The following is a 17,882-nucleotide window of genomic DNA, read 5'->3' as shown; positions in this document are numbered from 1 at the left end:
AGAAAAAAATATAGGAATCCACCTCTAAATTGCACAAAATGTAATATGCTTGGTCACACTGTTGATAGATGTTATGAGATAATAGGATATCCTCCAGGCTATATTAAAAAACCATTTAATCAAGGTGCTCCAAGATTTAATAGCAATAACTGTGTTTCTGACAACAATGAATGTAGTTCTTCTGTTCAGTTGTCTAATGAGCAGATTATGAAGTTGTTGAGTCTTGTTGATGATTAACCTGTGTCCCATCATACCAATGCCAATATGGCAGGTATTTTTCAAAACAACAATATGTTTTTTAGTTCCAATTTTAATAAATTTTTCTCTTCAAACTGTATTTATATGAACCAACCTTTATCTAAAGATTGGATCATTGACTCTGAATCTAACCAGCACAAGGTTTCAAATTCTCATAAACTTAATGATGTTATTGATGTGAGTGATTTAAATTTAACTGTTAATCATCCTAATGGTATTGTGGCAAAGATTTTACAAATGGGAAATATGAAGCTTTCTGATAAAATAGAATTGCATGATGTGCTTGTTATACCTCATTACTGTGTTAGTCTGCTTTTTGTAAATAAACTTATCAAAGATAGTAATCTTGTTGTAAGTTTGATGTTAAAAAATGTTACATACAGGATTTGATTCAAAAAAGATTGATGGGACTGGTAGTGAAAGTGATGGTCTTTATTTTTTTTTTTGATGATTGTTGGAATGGTAAGCAGATTAGTTCTAATATGTCAGTGCATAATATGTCTAAACAAAAAATTTGGCATTATAGACTTGGTCATCCTGCAGATCAAGTCTTGTCTGTTTTGGGAGAAAATCTTGGTTTTAATAAAATTAACAATAGTGATCATTGTGACATATGTCATCATGCTAAGCAAACCAAAGAACCTTTTTCTTTAAGTGACCATAAAACTAAGAAAATTGGTGAAATCATACATTTAGACACATGGGGTCCTTACAGGGTTAAAAGTAACGATGGGCATAAATATGTTTTAACTATTGTTGATGATTACTCAAGAGCTGTGTGGAAATATTTGCTAAAAACTAAAGAAGATGTATTTGACAACTTTGAAAGTTTTTATTATTTACTTTCAAATCAATTTGATATAAAAATAAAAACTATTAGAAGTGACAATGGTACTGAATTCTTAAATAATAAAATGAGTCAGTTTGTTATATCAAAAGGTATTGTTCATCAGACCTCTTGTGTATATACACCTCAACAAAATGGTATTGGTGAAAGAAAATATAGGCATTTATTAAATGTTGCTAGGGCTTTAATGTTTCAAGGTGGAATTCCTTTGTATTTGTGGTCTCGGTGTGTACTAACTGCTACTTATCTCATAAACAGGCTTCCATCTTCGGTTGGAAAGTGTCCCTATGAGTTGATATATAATAAAAGTCCAAATCTCTCCCACTTAAAAACATTTGGACGTCTTTGTTTTGAAACTGTGTTAAACAATCAAGATAAATTTTCTAGCAGATCTATTAGATGTGTTTTTATGGGTTATTCAAATTATAAAAAGGGTACAAACTATTTTAACTTGAAGATAAAAGTTTCATTTTTTCAAGGGATGCAAAATTTTACGAACATGTATTTCCTTTCAAACTTGATTCTGTGTACAAATCTATTTATAATGAAAAAGATTTAAATACTGTTAACTTTTTTGATTCTTTTGACTGTGATTTAATGTGTTTTTATGGGTTATTCAAGTTATAAAAAAGGGTACAAATTGTTTTCACTTGAAGATAAAATTTTCATTTTTTCAAGGGATGTAAAAATTTTTGAATATGTATTTCCTTTCAAACTTAATTCTGTGTACAAAGCTGTTTTTAATGAAAAAGATTTAAATACTGTTAACTTTTTGATTCTTTTGACTATGATTTTCAAAAAACTAAACCTTTTTCTGATAAAAATAGTGTAAGTCCCAATGATGAAGGGAGAGAAAATACCGAGGATGAAGAAATCATGCCTCACCAAGTATCATCTCTAACAAGTTATTGGTGATGGTGTTCCTGCAACTTCCAATGCTGAAAGTATTGTGACAGAATTTGTCCCTGAGGGCACTCTTGAATCTGAAACTGAAACAGTAGCACATAATAGTCCTGAGGAGGTTTTAAAAAGGTCAAGTAGACAAGTTAATTTACCATCAAAATATAAAGATTTTATTTTGACTGGTAATGTTAAATATGATTTAAATAAATACTTGAATTATTCAAAATTGGGCTCAGAAAACTATTGTTTTGTTACTTGTCTAAACAAAGGACATAAACCTAAATCTTATAAGGAAGCTTTCCAAGTTTCAAAATGGGTGGAAGCAATGAATGAGGAATTGGAAGCCTTGAATAGAAATAATACCTGGATAATTACTGACCTACCTGCTGGTAGAAAGCCTATAGGTTGTAAATGGGTCTATAGAATTAAGTATAAGTCTACATGTGATATTGATAGATATAAGACTAGACTTGTTGGAAAAGGTTACAATCAAAGAGAAGGTATTGAATTTGATGATACAATCAAAGAGAAGGTATTGAATTTGTTGAAACTCTCTCTCCTGTGGTGAAAATGGTTACTGTTAGGATTATTATCACCGTTGCATTGCAGAATAATTGGACTTTATGTCAAATTGATATTAATAATGCTTTCTTATATGGTGACTTAATTGAAGAAGTTTATATGTCTTTACCTGATGGTTACTTTGATAAAGATGATAAAAGAGTTTGTAAAGTTTAAGTCATTATATGGTTTGAAACTAGCTCGTAGAAAATAGAATGAAAAATTTTGTGATGCTTTGTTTGAATATGGTTTTGTGCAAAGTGTAAATGACTATTCATTGTTCACTAAATGTGATAATATTAATTGTTTATAATTGCTTGTGTATGTTGATGATATAATCATTACCGGAAGTTCTAATGACTGTGTTGAAAATTACAAAAGTTATTTAAAAACAAAATTTAAAATAAAGGATTTGGGGAAGTTAAAATATTCTCTAGGTATTGAATTACTTGAGCATAATGATTGATGTATTTTGTCTCAAATAAAATATTGTCTTGAGGTTATTGATGAGTTTGGTTTACTTACTAGTAAACCAGCTGTAACTCCTATGGAAACTGGAATGAATTTTTCTTATATTGATGATCTTAGTGATTCAGATTTTCCATTGGAAGATACTGGAAAATATCAAAAGTTGATTGGGAAATTGATTTATATTACTTTGACTATACCTGATATTGCATATTATGTTCACTGTTTGAGTCAATTTATGCATGCTCTATTAAATTCTCTTCTTAAAGCTGCTTTTAGAGTATTAAGGTATTTAAAAGGTTTACCTGGTACAGGTATTTCTATTTCTAAAAGTAACAACTTTAAGTTATCTGCATATGTTGGTTCTGATTATGCAAAAGGGTATATGTTAAGGAAATCTTTTACTAGTTATTGTGTTTTTCTTGGGAAATCTTTAATTTCCTGGAAAAGTAAGAAGTAGTCTACTATCTCTAGATCTTCTGTAGAAGCAGAATATAGAGCACTTGCTTATGTTTCATGTGAAATTATCTAGATATTAAAGATTCATACAGATTTAAATATTAGAACAAAGTTACCTGCAAAAGTTTTTTGTGATAATAAATCAGCTTTGCAAATAGCAAGAAATCATGTTTTTCATGAAAAAACTTAACACTTTGAAATTGATCTACATTTTTACATTTTGTAAGAGAAAAAAATTGTTTTAGGTGTTATTCAACCTAAACAGATTTCTACTAATGAGAATATCTCTGATATTTTCACAAAAGGTTTGGGTGGATCACAATATAAATTGTTATGTGATAAACTTACTTTAACAAATGTTTTTCATGTTTTGTTTGAAGGGGGTATTGAAATTATATGATTACAAACTAAACATGATTTTTTTAAGTCTTTTATTTATTTCTAAGTTAAGTAATGTGCAGGGGTCTTACAGTCTTTATGTTAAAGTTGATTTTGGGAAAAAAATTGAAAAAGAAAACTTATGTGCTTAAGCTGGAATTGAAGACTTGAAGACTTAGAGGACCTGGATGCAATTTCTCTAAATTATATATATTTAATTTATTTCTTTTAATTTATTCATTCTGTTTTTTTCTTATTCTTCATCGATTCTCTCTCAAATTAGGGTTTTGATATGTTCTTGTTATTTGAGTGATAAGTTCATAATCTTTGATGAACTTGTGAGGATTCTAAATGTGGTGATTGAATACTGGTTTACTGTTTCTGTTTGTAATAATTTTAGTTTATAGTTTGATCTCTTGTGATTGGAGAATTTAACCTTCTGTGATTGAAGGTTTATACTATTGTGTGCTTTGTGTATTTCTTCAGTATTACCTTCCATATAATTAATCTTTCAAAACAAAAATGAATCAAGCATTAGCCTAACTGGTTAACATGCATAATTACTATCCAAATGTACTCAAGATTGAATTTTATGCCTTACCCTTTATTTCCCCTTCTTTCAACTTGATGTAAAAAAAAAAATCTCTTTATTAACTTTGATTCCCTTTAATTGTTTCACTCTCGCTTTTTTTTTTTCTTTCTCATTTTTTTCCTTAACTTCTAATCTACGATTTTATTATTTCCTTTTATCTTTTTAACACTGATTTCTATTTTTGATGTATTTTAATTACAAGTTAATAAAATATTACTACATAGTGAATGATATAGTTTTAAAAATACTTATTGTTGCGTTCAATCTTATATACAATAACAAATTCGAAAAACGTCTTATCACAAACTCTCGTTAAAGCTAATAAAAAAATTGCTGCTCCTAAATACGAGTAATACAACAACAACAGAGCCCAATACCACATGAGTATTGTATGGGTGAGGTGAGATGTAGACTATCCTACCCCTATCCGAGAATAAAAACAAATCATTTCTCCACCCAGAGTGAAACACTCTCAAAAGTAGAGAAAGTCATCCCTCTCTCTATTCGACGAATAAAGAAATTGCTTCCGAATGGACCTTCGACCAAAAAGTATGATTTTTTTTTTAAAAAAACTTGTAAGATAAAATTATAAATAAAATTGAGACGCAATGAAATTGTAGAATCAAATTTCCATGAATTTTAAATTTTGTCTGGAATTCAATTTATGCTCTAAACGACAGTCAAGACGATAATAAATTGACGCTTGCTGTTGACTCAAAAATAGAGCCGAAAAATACTAGTAATAGGGTTAGTCAATTAGTCAAAATCAAAATACTCTCACAGATCGATTTCCATTGTTTTCGACTTCTACGTTTCATCGATCGGATTGGGATTACTTTCCTCGATTGATTTCGCTGAAACAAATTTTAGTCTTTCTAATTTAATCCGTAGACGATCGCCAGTGGTTCTCATCTTCTGTCTTTAAAGTATGGGTAGTGATATATTCAAATGTTTTTTTATAGATTTACACATATTATATGCTATGTTTCAGAAACAACCTTTACTATATTCAATCAAAATATTTGTGTAATACATGATTTAAGGGTATTTTAGTAATGTGAATTTATCAAAAAAAGTGATTTAGAAATATCAATCCATACATGTGGAAGCAGAAATCACCTTTAAGTAACTTGGAAATTTTGCAATTGTGAGAGGTGTGATGCTTGGGCAATTTTTACACTATCAGAAGTTTATCAATGTCTGTTCAATCCCCTTGTATTTTACAACCACAAAAACAATCAAGTACCCTCTATCAAAATCGCCTCCTGAAAATTGATCAATCTCTGTTCAACGGGCCAAATCATTGAAGCATTCAGAACATGTAATACATACATATACGCCGATCCATCTCTATACTCTTACCTCATCAAATCATGCTTACAAATCAACTCACTCTCACTTGTTCACCAGCTTCATTCTTTGATAATCATATCTGGGTGTTCTTCTGATAGGTTTGTTACTAACCGCTTACTCAATGCTTACTTGAAGTTCGATCGTTTGGAGAATGCACTCATGTTGTTCGACGTAATGCCTAAGAGAAATATTATGACTTGTAATATATTGATTGGTGGGTTTGTGCAATGTGGGCAGTTGGATAAAGTAGTTAAAGTGTTCAATGAAATGCCTGGGAGAAATCTTGAAACTTGGAATTCTATGATTGCGGGGTTGACTGACTTTGAATGTAACGAACAAGCTTTGAGACGTTTATCGGAAATGCATGGACCAGGTTTTTTACAGGATGAATTTACACTCGGCAGTGTTCTTCGAGGTTGTGCTGGTTTAAAAAGCTTAACTGAAGGCCAACAGGTTCACGCATATGCAGTGAAATCTGGGGTTGAAATCAATGTTATTTGATCAAACCGAAATTGTTTGGTTAGAGTGCAGGTGAATAAAAAGGAAAATCTAACCTTCAGAAGGGGTTCCTCCGGTTAAATGGAATATGAGGGGTGTGGTGTTGTTTGTCTTTTGTCGAGCACCCAAGGTAAGAATGAGAAGAAGATTTGTGTGTTAATTCATTCCCAAATGAGGTTTAGGGCCATTATTTATAGATAGATAATTGGCGGTTATGTATAATAACCGCTATAATAATGCCCACTATCCATAACTGCCATTAGAACCTTCTAATCATGCTCACAACCTACTCCACGTCCTCCACATTCCTGATATGTAGGATTTTAGTCTAGCTCAGCAACACCAAGTCAACCCCATGAGAACGTCACGCTACCAGTCACGTGGGGTAGATTTTAATATACCGAAGCTCCTGACCAAGGGTCTTTAGTAGGATGGACGTCATGCATTGCACGTGATGCAGCGCGTGACGTAGCGTAGCGTGACGTACGTCATTAAGTCCCCCCAGTTTGGTTGGGTACAAAATGTACTTGTACGTAACCAAACTAACATTATCATTCCGTGAAAATAGAAATATGACACAACAGATAAAACGCCTCGTGAAATGATGGTATTTGCATGTTATCAAAATGATGTTAGGTTGTTGCATTTTATAATATAAAAAGAGCATCATGAGTGATTCTGACATAGAAACCATCCCATCAGCCACCAAACTTGTTGTTCCCTAGGTAAACGCCATCATTATTACAGCTGTAAAACATGAAACGGTGTGAATCTAACGGTCTGAAAGCCATGGTGGAAAGACACGTGGACGTCCAGGATGAAGGCCCAATGGTGAGGCCCATCCAAATCATTTTCTATAAATAGAGAGTTTTACCCTCTCATTTTTACTCACCCCTTGCGTTTTCAAATTAGTATTCATTGCCATTGCTGTGAATTTCTTCACCTGCTTTTCACTACCACTTCGCGTACCATTTTTTCCCCGTTACTTTCAAAGGTCAGTATAATTATCATGTCTAAGGCTGACGTAGATCAGGATATAATAACGTAACAGCCAATTTATTAGAAGAGTACGTTGCCCAATATCCACCGCTTGACGGATGTCATATTATGGTGGCGACGGAGGAACAACGTGCACATAAGCCTCCCATTGATTACTTCACACTATATCTGAAGGCGATCTCCGTAGGAAACTTGTGTTTGCCACTCACGCCATTCGTTGTTTCTGTTTTGGAACACTACCATATTAGTGTTTCACAACTTCACCCTTACGCATGGCAACGCGTAATCATATTTGAGATGTTCTTTAGGAGACACGACAGGCCGGCGCGCTTTAAAACGTGTTTCGGGCGAGGTTCAAGCTTTCTGCGTCCAGGAAGGGTTGGTATACGTTCGAGAAGAATTGCAACTTCACCTCGAAGAAATCCCATCCCTTCATCACTGGAGGGATATGTTTGTTTTTGTTCATTAGGACGCGCTAGGCGAAGGGCATGCCCATTTGGTTCCATGGCGCTTCACCCGTTCTCCCGAACTGTCAAAGACACCGGATTTGACTCCGGAAGAAAAGGACTTGTTCAATTCCTGTAAGGACGTTGAGCTCGACATGTGTCCTTACGGTTAAGTGATGCTAAAGCTTGGCAACGTCTACTGGCCTTGGACAAATAAGGTCCCAATGGTGATTTGTAACGGAATGGGTATGCACTTCGTGCCATAGTGTTCTTTGTAAGTTTTCTCGTCCCGATTGTTTTATTTATATTTTATAATAGCCTTTGCTTGCAGATATGGACTTTGGACAAAGGATCCGTCGCCCAAACATCGAAGGGCTCAAGTACAAAAGGATACCCATGTCCAAGCTTCCATAACGTGATCCCCGGAAAGTGGGGGATGCGACCGTCGAGTCATCAACCAATGTCGCCACTGAGACAGGTGGCGTTTTGCAGACACAAACATCTACACCTGTCACCAATCCGGAACCGATTTTCGTTGCGGCTCCAGAACCCTCTATCGGGCACAAACGTTATAGCCCTGATAATTGTTTGGTAACGCCCGTCGGGAATAATAAGATGAAATCTGCCAAGGAGGTTGCGAAAAGCAACTTGGCTAGCTTTCAAAGCGATCCTAGCCATGGTGGGTATTATTATAACCCTGATAATAATCCTAATACGTCACCAGGATCGCAGTGGCAAAAACTAATAAAAGTTATTGTTTCAGGGCAAAAAAACAAATCCTTCCATCATTAACATTGAAGACATCTCCCACGTCGAAAAGGAAAAAACTCTGACGATATCCAGTTCTGCAACTGGTTCCGGTCAACAACACTCCAGCCACCACAACAGCTCACAGGAGATCCCCTATTCACCTGGTTTTGGCAAACAACCGAGTTTTGCTCATTTTGATGTTATTTGGGACGTGTCTCATGGCGACGCATATTCCCAGTTTGAATACCTACAAAGAATCTGCCCTCCTGCTTTGACGAAGGAATTAAATAAAATGCCTGACAGTGCTGCACGGTGCGCCCGTATTCAGCATATTCATCAGGGGTTAGCATTGACCCAAGATGAGATTGTGAGGTCGAACAACATAGAGCAACGTTGCCGGAAGGCAGAAGCACTTGTGAAAGAGGTGAATGCGGAGGAGAAGACTTTGAGGCAGGAGATGGCGGATAATAGGAAGGCGGTGGCGGAGACGGAACACCAAAAGAGCCAAGCGTTGAAGGAGGCGCAGCGGGCTATCAAAGAATTGGCCACCATTACTGAGAAGGAAAAACAAGCTCTTGCCGAATTGACTGTGGCGCAGAGGGAGTTATCAGAGGAGAAGGTGAGCAAGGAGCTCCTTGCAATGCAGGTACAAGAGCTAACCGTTACCTATAAGAAGGTTCTGGATGACTTCCAACAGTTGTGCTCCATGATTCCCACCATCTTCAATAAAGCTATTACGTCATCCCATGTCATGGGACCGTTTGGCAGGCTGCTTGATGCCGTCAAAGGCGTGGGGCGTCTGGAAACATACACCGTGATCAACGAAAACGCCACACTTCCTGACCCTTTACCCGACGCAGTTCAAGACCATCTGGACCCGGATGCGTACGATAAGTACGATGTGGTTTCCATAGAAGTTAAGGGGTTTAAGGTTCCCTTTGTTGAGAAAATAGGAAGTTAGCCGGGGTTGGACGTGGCGAAGATTGAATGGATGATTCCTAAATAGTTTAGGATCATTGTAATTTGTTTATGAACTGTTGATGGTTGTAATTGAACAATTTATTTTGAATGGAAACGTGTAATTATGTCCCATGTATGTTAATTATTTTCGTAATATGTATTGTTTCCTCACACATTTAGCACGATGTCGTCGTCACGGTAGCATGACATTTCAAGGTTATACTTGATACTTTGTCATGACATGCATGTATCTAGACCATGCTTAGATTAACATGACGGGTACGATACCCGAAGGCCTCCCACTACTGTGTCACTTGGCGTACGTTTATACGCGAAGCGCCGTTCATGCCGTTCGAAAGCTAGATTTTACATTGTTCAAGGCATGTATAACGTAGGAATGGACTTACAATTAGTACACCGAAGTGCTCCCATAAATAGTTACGTAACGAATTAAATAATAACTGGAAAATGCATTAAATTCAAACGAAACCAAACCAATCCATGGCGCATCGCGCTTACAAAGTTGTGGTGATCAATCACAAACTAAAAGTAAAAAACATTGAAAATGAGAAAAACATCAAGTTTCAACATGCAAACATTCTAAACATAGAAGTTTTTAAGATTGGTTGCGTGCCATGTGCGTGGCACGAACTTTCCGTCAGGCGTTTTCAAGTTGTACGCTCTGTTACCAAGGGCATCCACAACTTCATAAGGACCCTCCCAGTTAGGTCCCAACTTTCCAAGGTCTTCAACTCTGCTTGCGTTGTTGTTGCGCCAAACATAATCACCGGGATGGAATGAGCGTTCGCGTATACGCTGGTTGTAATACTTGGCGATCTTTTGTTTGTTGGACGCTTCATTGATGGCTGCTATGCACGTGCGTTCCTCCAACAAATTCAAATTTTACCTTAGGTGTATCTCATTGGATTCTTCATTAAACTCCATAACGCGTTGCGTTGGAACTACTATCTCAGCTGGGGTGACTGCTTCAGACCCATAGATAAGACTGAAGGGCGTCTCCCGATTGCTTCCCTTAGGCATGGTCCAAAACACCCACAAAACCATTGGCAACTCGTCCAACCAGCCTTTATGGTCCGTACCTAACCTAGATTTGATGCCGGAGACAATGTCCGTGTTAGTGACTTCAACTTGCCCGTTTGCTTGCGGGTGAGCAACAGAACTAAAGCTTTGTTTAATATTTAGCCCATCACACCAAGCTCGAAATGGATCATGTGCGAATTGTTTCCCATTATCACTGACAATTTTAGGTGGTACACATAAATGGCATACTATCTCCTCCTAAACGAAATTAACAATCTACTTTCCGGTAATGCTTTTCAAGGGTTTTGCCTCCACCCATTTAGTGAAGAAATCAACCGCTACAACAAGATGACACCCATCTGGAAACGGACCAACCAAATCAATTGCCCACTTATAAAATGGCCAAGCTGATGAGATAGGAATTAACTCATGGGACGGTGCGTAGATTTGTGGTGCGTGACGTTAACAAGAAACACAACTTTTGATGACGTTACTTGTGCCACGGTACATGGACGACCAATAGTAACCATATTGCATAATTTTACCCACGACAGTACGGAACCCTAAATGCATCCCACATGTTCCTTCGTGCACTTCCCTGATTACCATTTCAGATTCTTGAGGACCAACACAATGAAGTAGTGGGCCCAAAAATGATTTCTTGTAAAGATTGTCGTCACGTATGATGTACATGGGTGCTTTCATGCGTATTTTCCTGGACGCTACGCTATCGACGGGTAGCGTGCCATATGTTAAATAATTGATAATTGGATTCATCCAAGTATTTACCTCCTCGACTGGTGCCACCACCTGTAAGACATCACATTATAAATGTTATATAACACCGATGATTCCTGAACGTGTTTTGCCAATAAAATGCAGATACTTGCGCGAAGGCTTGATACATGTACCACATCATTAGATTTTTTTTCAACTACTTCAATCCATACGTCCTTAGCGAAGTGGGTAAATGTCAACGAAGCAAGCTTACCGAGGGCATCGGCTTTTTTGTTCATTGACCGTGGCACTTGCGTGATTGAAAAAGAATCAAATTTGTTAGCCATTTCCTCCACTAGTTTCAAATACTTTTTCATAGTTAGGTCTCTGGCTTCGAGCGTTCCGTTTAACTGATTCGCCACAAGCTGAGAATCAACCGCAACTTTCAATGCCTTAACACCCATTTTTTCCGCTATGCGTAACCCGGAGAGTAACACTTCATATTCGGCTTCATTGTTAGAAACAGGAAAAGCAAAGCATAGGGCATAAGTTTGTTCTTCGCCATCTGGGTTGATAAGTATCAAGCTAGCACCAGCCCCTTCTGAACTAGACGCTCCATCAGTAAAGAGTTCCCACGTCACGGCGTGAGGTGCCGTTTCGTCAATAGCTGTTGGTGGTCCTGTATTGATGAATTTTACCATGAAATCAGCTAGGATTTGTCCCTTAACAGTGTTACGCAGTGTGTAACTGATTTCTTGTTCTCCCAGTTCAATTGCCCATTTCGCCATTCGGCCAGAAATCTCCGGCTTGCTTAAAACCTGCAACAGAAATGTTAGAAACGTTCTCTGTTGTACTTGTTCATTCTAATGACGTCATACCTGTTTGATAGGTGAGTCAGTCAGCACCAAAATGTGATGTGCTTGAAAGTACCGCCGCGTTAACCTCCTTGCGGTATGAACCAACGCGTAAACAAGTTTTTCAACAGGATTATAGTCGCCATGCTGCAAAACTTTGCTTATGAAGTACACCGGCATCTGAGTCCCATCACGTTCCGCTATGAGTACTGAGCTGATTGCTTCGGCACCCATTGTTAAGTAAACAGTCAAAGTTTCTCCTGAAATTTTGAAAATATTGGTGAACAAGTACGCAACATTGGTACCGTTAGCCGAAACGAATACATTACCCGGTACCGGAGCTGTTAGCACAGGTAGGGTTTTGATTAAGGCTTTCATTTCCTGGAAGGCGTTTTCTGCTTCCGGTGTCCAATTGAAACTTTTGCCTATACTGGCCTTCAATACTTGAAAGAACAGTAGCGAGTGTTCCACTGCTTTTGACAGGAACTGGATAACGCGGCCAACTTCCCATTCAAATTTTGAACCTCCTTTTTTGTTCGTGGCGCTACCATCTCGTCTACAGCTTGAATATTTTTTAGATTTGCCCTAATGCCGCGTGACGTCACGACGTGACCAAGAAACTTGCCCTCAAAACCGAAGTTGCACTTCTCTGGATTAAGCTTCATATTAATTTTTCTCAAAGAATCAAATGTTTCTTGGATATCTTTAAGGGGAGCAACTTACGTATGACTCTTGATCAAAATATCATCGACGTAAGCTTCAACATTGCGTCCGATCTGGCTTTTGAAGGAAATGTCAATCACTCGTTGATACATTGCTCCGGCATTCTTTAGTCCAAACGGCATCTTGGTGTAGAAAAAGATGCCATGGTTGGTGTGGAATGATGTATTATCTTCTCTCCTTCAGCCATCTAGATCTGATGGTATCCTTTATAAGCATCGAGGAAACATTTGAAGCGGTATTTGACAAGCGACTCGACTTTCCAGTCAATTTCTGGTAACAGATAATTATCCTTTGGGCATGCTTTATTGATATCTTTGAAGTTAACACACATGCGTCATGATCCGTTAGCTTTCTTGACTAGAACTGGGTTTGCCACCCAGGTTTGGTAGCGGAACTCCCTTAAGATGTTGGCATCAACAAGCTTATCCACCTCGCTGCGTAGAAACTCGCTGCGTTCTGGTGCCATTCATGTCTTTTTCTGCCTCACCGGTGTTATGCTTGGATTTGCGTTCAAACGATATTTCGCTATCTTCCTTGGAACTCCTATCATGTCTGACTCTTTCCAGGTAAAGATGTCTGCGTTGTTGGATAACAGTTCACATAGAGCACTTTTAGTTTCCTCCGAAAGAGTGTTACCAATTTTGATGATCTTCTCGGGAAACACGTGATTTATTATAACACATCCCTCCTATTTTACGGGTGCCGTCTGGAAATCAGGTTGACTAACCTCAGCGCAAACTGGGGCACGGTCCAAAAATAAAGTTGTAACGCCTGCAATGGTGTGGAATTTTAACATGCCATGAAACGTAGAAGGTATGGCGCCTAACTCTTGTAACGCTATTCATCCTATAATCACGTTGTAGTTGGATTGACTACGAACCACCACAAACATCAGTTGTACGGTACGGGACCGGTGATCACCTCCCAACGTTACGTCAATACTTACACATCCCAGGGGCCAAGTTGTTTCGCCTGTAAATCTCGCGACGGGGTGCAACAGCGGTTTAACCTTATCCCTTACGTCCTGTGGTAACTGCAAAAAACAATGTTCGTAGATAACATCAACAGCGCTACCCGTATCAATGTAGATTCGTGATACGCTACATCGTCCAATCGTAGCAGTGATTGTTAATGGTAAGTCCGTTGGACAGACTTTCCAAAATTCTGGGAACGTTATTGGTGCACATTCCCGTTCTTCCAACGCTTCGGCTTTCCTAAAGTGACCCGAGTGCCACATTTGTATCATGTGAATGTGTTTCTCAGGTGCTTTATCTTAACCTTTTTGCCATGAAAACTTTCTAGCTGCGGAACCTCCTTTGTTTGAAGGTTTCAAATGGTTAAACTCCCCTAGCTTAAGTCGTTCAATGATAATCTTCTTCAGTTCCCAGCAGTCATCGACGTCATGTCCCTTATCCTCGTAGAAAATGCAGTATTGGCTTTCGTCCACCATGAAGCGTGGCTTCATGGGTTTGGGTGGCGGGAAATCTCTGCTTACTTCTTCCGTTGCAAAGATATCCTTGGCGTTTTGGACAAAGATTTGATGAGGGATTCTTCCTCTCCTGACAATCTCTTTGTGTCATATTTCTCATAAGGGTAGTGGTTACGGCTATCGAATTTACTTCCGGGACGGCTTCTACTGCTGCCTCCGCTGTTACCTTTTTACCGTCCCCTAGAATGCTGTTAGCGATTGTTACCCTTGTCATCCTTGTCATCCTTGCCGCCAGACTTATAATCTGCAACGGCTGCGTCAGCAAACTCTTCGGAACGAATATAGTCGCGTACCATTCTGACGGCATCTAGGAAAGTTTTCGGTAACTTCTGCCTCATGGACTTAACTAAGGACAAGTGCCTGATCTGACATATCCCCATTATGAAAGCGGAGATCTACTACGACTCTGGAAAACAGGTATCTTCTGGCATTCACACGTAAAGCTGGTAGTGAAATTAGACAGCGACTCGCGTGGTCTCTGTTTGATTCCGTGTGCATCTAAATGCGTTAACTATGTCCTCCTAAAGTTCTGAAAGCGTTGGATAAACTTTGTTCTCAAATTAGCAAAACTGGACACGCTTAGTGGTGGTAACTTAGGGAACCATTCTCGAGCACTGGATCGGAGTTGTCCCGGGAACATATGGCACGTTGTAGAGTTGTCCCAGTGTTAGGTATTAATCGCATGTTCAAACTGTTGCATGAAATCTTCTAGGTTGTCCCTACCGTCATACATGCCCAACGTAAGGGGCGTCGTGAGGACAACGGGTAACGGGTGCGTTTCAATTTCCTTGATGAATTTCTCCGACGTCGTGGAAGGCTCAAGTGGTTTCTTCACCTTGTCTTCACCCATAATGGCGTACCAGTTTTTTAGCATTCCATCCGCCACGCCAGGTTACTCAATTTGTCATGACACGCCTCGTCTTTTGTCTTAACGGGCTGTTATCCAAACTCAGGCGTTATCCGCGTTGAGTCATGGTGAGGTGCCTTTGACGCTCCCGTCAGCTTATCATTCCCCCTGTCGTGAGCCTGGGCAAGACGAATCCTCCTTTCGCCAAGAAGCGGATCGCTTCTTCTCCATTGATTTTTTTCAAACTGAAACTAACAATTTCGGGGCTAGTCGGGGCTGAAACATTGGGTCCAGTGTTGGTATTATCTTCAAAGTCGAGCCTAGTTCGGCGGATGTTTTTAGTTGGGGTCACATAATCGATTTTGACATTAGGTCTCAAGGGATCATATTGCTCTCCAGCGCTTGAAAACGGTAACTCGGAACCTCCTGACATTTCGTGAAGATTGATGTATTCAGTGGTCCCACGAATGGCACCAAATGATCAAACCAAAATTGTTTGGTTCGAGTGCAGGTGAATAAAAAGGAAAATCTAACCTTCGGAAGGGTTCCTCCGATTAAATGGAATATGAGGGGTGTGGTGTTGTTTGTCTTTTGCCGAGCCTCCAAGGTAAGAATGAGAAGAAGATTTGTGTGTTAATTCATTCCCAAATGAGGTTTAGGGCCATTATTTATAGATAGATAATTGGCGATTATGTATAATAACTGCTATAATAGTGCCCACTATCCATAACTGCCATTAGAACCTTCTAATCATGCTCACAACTTACTCCACGTCCTCCACGTTCCTGATATGTAGGATTTTAGTCTAGCTCAGCTACACCAAGTCAACCCCGTGAGAACATCACGCTACCAGTCACGTGGGGTTGACTTGAATATACCGAAGCTCCTGACCAAGGGTCTTTAGTAGGCTGGACGTCTGGCGTTGCACGTGACGCAGCGCCTAACGCAGCGTGGCGTGACGTACGTCATTATTATTGTTGGAAGTTCACTTTCTAACATGTACATCAAGTCTGGAAGTCTAGTACAAGGAGTAAAGTGATTAAATCCATGCCTACTCATAGTGTGGCTGTTTATAATACACTTATCGCAGGTAGAACTCAAACTGGATGCAATGAAGAAGCTTTAAGTCTGTATTACTTAATGAAACGGTCTAGATTCAGACCTGAAAAATCACTTTTGTGACTGTGCTCAGTTCATGTTCTCAGTTAGCAACACGTGGACAAGGTCAACAGATTCATGCAGAAGCAATAAAGTCCGGGGCTACTTCATCAGTTTCTGTCCTTAGTTCATTGGTTAGCATGTATTCAAAATGTGGATGTTTAAAAGATTCTGTAAAAGCATTTTCTGAAACTAAAATTCCCGATGTTGTGCTATGGAGTTCGATGAATTCTGCGTATGGATTTCATGGTATGGGAAAGGAAGCCGTTGAGTTATTTACAAACGGAAATAAAAAAGTTAGAAGCGAATGATATTACTTTTGTAAATTTACTTTATGCTTGTAGTCATTGTGGATTAAAAAATGAGGGGATTAAGATATTTAGTTTGATGACAAAAATAAATAAGTTGCAACCTCAATTGAAGCATTACACTTGTTTAGTTGATCTCCTTGGGCGTTTGGGTCGTTTAAAGGAAGCGAAGGTGTTATTAGATCTATGCCCGTGAACGTTAAGGCAGATTCTATAATATGGAAAACTTTACTATCTGCTTGCAGACTACATAAAAATGCCGACGTGGCAAAAAGAATAGCTGAAGAAGTTGTATGGATCCTCATGATTCAGCATCGTATGTTCTACTTTCTAACGTGCAAGCCTCTGCTAAACGATAGCAAAGTATGTCTAATTTCAGGAAGGCAATGAGGGATATGAGAGTAAAAAATGAACCAGGTGTAAGCTGGTTTGAGATGAAAAATGAGGTTCATCAGTTTTGTATGAACGATAAATCACATCCCGATTATGAAAACATTGTTCTGTATTTAAAAAAGTTGATGGAAGAGTTGAAATTGTCGGGTTATAAACCTGATTATGGGTCCATTTTACATGATATGGATGTTGAAGAAAAGGAAGATGATTTGGCCCACCATAGTGAGAAGTTAGTTATTGCATTTGCTTTAATGAACACCGTAGACGGTTTACCGATTATTATAATGAAGAACTTACGTGTGTGCAATGATTGTCATGTGGCGATCAAGTATATATCTGCACTCAAGAATCGGTAGATTATTGTGCGAGATGCTAGTAGATTTCACCATTTCAAACAAGGCCAATGTTCTTGCAGAGACTATTGGTAACTAGATGTTGTTAAGGTATAATTAAAAACCTTAAACCTTCCATAATCGAATAACATTTAATCTTATCATCAGGTTTATATTTTTGGTACATGTACATGTATAATAAAACTGCAGTGTGTGTATATCTTGTTATGTGTTAGGTTTCATTGTGTGATTCTTATGTAACATTGCCCGATTACGCCAACTTTTACAACCCCGATTTTGATTTAATCCACGTATGTGTTATATTAAAATTGGTCACTTTCCCCTGAATATCTCACTTTCCTATACTGACCGTTTTAAGCCCCACAGAAACACTACTCAAATCATAATCTCGCATATATATTAACCATCATCACATTACACAAGAATGTGTGTACAACGGACACAAGCAGAGTTGTACATTTATTTATCATACATAATCCAGAAAAAGTTTCAAAATGCCTTGAAGGAGTGACATAAATGATAATTCT

General features: G+C 38.3%; 1 pseudogene; it reads left to right on the top strand.

Moving 5' to 3' along the window:
* The first annotated feature begins 264 nt into the window (after positions 1 to 264).
* LOC139900758 (pentatricopeptide repeat-containing protein At2g41080-like) lies at positions 265 to 17,430 on the top strand (annotated as a pseudogene).
* The last annotated feature ends 452 nt before the right edge of the window (positions 17,431 to 17,882 follow it).

This window comes from Rutidosis leptorrhynchoides, chromosome 3 (genome assembly GCF_046630445.1).
Source record: "Rutidosis leptorrhynchoides isolate AG116_Rl617_1_P2 chromosome 3, CSIRO_AGI_Rlap_v1, whole genome shotgun sequence".
In the NCBI taxonomy this organism is placed as follows: Eukaryota; Viridiplantae; Streptophyta; class Magnoliopsida; order Asterales; family Asteraceae; genus Rutidosis; species Rutidosis leptorrhynchoides.
The sequence above is the reverse complement of the archived record's forward strand: the minus strand, read 5'-3'. Positions and strand labels throughout refer to the sequence as shown.